Source organism: Fulmarus glacialis, unplaced genomic scaffold, assembly GCF_000690835.1.
Source record: "Fulmarus glacialis isolate BGI_N327 unplaced genomic scaffold, ASM69083v1 scaffold1912, whole genome shotgun sequence".
Classification (NCBI taxonomy): Eukaryota; Metazoa; Chordata; class Aves; order Procellariiformes; family Procellariidae; genus Fulmarus; species Fulmarus glacialis.
This window is the reverse complement of record NW_009198504.1, coordinates 29,433-30,591: the sequence shown is the minus strand read 5'-3', so window position 1 is coordinate 30,591 and position 1,159 is coordinate 29,433. Positions and strand designations below refer to the sequence as shown.

Here is a 1,159-nt window from a genome sequence, read left to right as displayed (position 1 = left end):
AGGGCTTCAGGGTTTTTCATTGAAGGAGACTCAAAGAAGATACCACCAAACACACCAGCTGCATCGGACCGAGCCTTCCCCCACAGCCAGCACAGAGAGGGCCCCCCCGCCAGTGGGCAGGAGGGAAGGGTTAACCCAACCGCCAGGGCATGGGTGTAAAAATTAATAGCCACTTGTGTTAATGAATGCACTGCCATCGGAAAGCACCTGGAGCCCATTTGTCTGCTGGTTAAACAGTTATTTACTGAAGGGCACTACAGCAGGCTCCCTGCACAGGCGGGAGGCAGAGCCCGGAGCGGAGCCGTCCTCCCGGGAGGGAGAACACCCCGAGGGGAGCACCCTGCTCCCCCAGCCGCTGCAGGGAGCCCGAGCAGGGACAGCCTCAGCACAGCATTTCCCGGAGGGGAGGCTCCGGCTTTGCACAGCTCCACTGCCAGGAGGGTTTCCCCACGTGCAGGACCGTATCGGAACCCTCCACCGAGGGTGGTTTGGGGCACCTCCGTGCTGCGGGGGTGTTCACACCCCACTGAGCGCTGCCATGCTGGGCAGCCCCCTTTGCTGCCAGCCCAGCTGCACCCTTGGGAGTGAAACGCTGCCTGCTGAGCCGGGCTTTCTGCAGGGAGTGGGTCTGTTTCTGCGTCTTTATTAAGTGGGTCACTGCAACCCCAGGCTGACAGCCAGCTGCCAACAGGGAAGCTGCTGAAAACTGCTCCTGTGGCTGAGAGAGGGTGAAGGGGGCCGAGCACAGGGACACGGGCTGGTCTCATCTCTCTGCTGTGTTATTTAATGCCCCCAAACCTCCACAGATTCTCTCAAAAAAGAGAGCAGTGCTTTCTCTAACAAAGACCCCAGCCCTGCTCCATGGCAGGGAAGCTGTGCTCATCTCCCGCCAGCTCAGACCCCACTGGGGAGCTGCCCCGCAGGGAAAATCTTCCAGCCGGGCCCATTTCCCAAGCGGTAAGCCTTCCCCAGCCCTTGCTGTCCTGGGGTTTGGTGTGCAGATAACATCCCGCAGCTCCCGGCGGAGAGATCAGTACTTGCCAGAGAACTGCACAATGGGATCAGAAGAAGAGGGAATAAACAACCTCCTCCCGCCCTGCTGGGCATTCTCGTGTTTGTGTATGCGTGTGAGCTCCTGCGTGTGTGCGAGCTCCCACTG

At 59.9% G+C, this 1,159-nt stretch overlaps 1 protein-coding gene across 1 annotated transcript in view; it reads right to left on the bottom strand.

The window, feature by feature from the left end:
• LASP1 (LIM and SH3 protein 1) overlaps nucleotides 1-1,159 on the bottom strand; it is a gene marked incomplete at its 5' end in the record, with an annotated part of 26,981 nt that overhangs the window by 1,411 nt on the left and 24,411 nt on the right. The window lies entirely within an intron of this gene.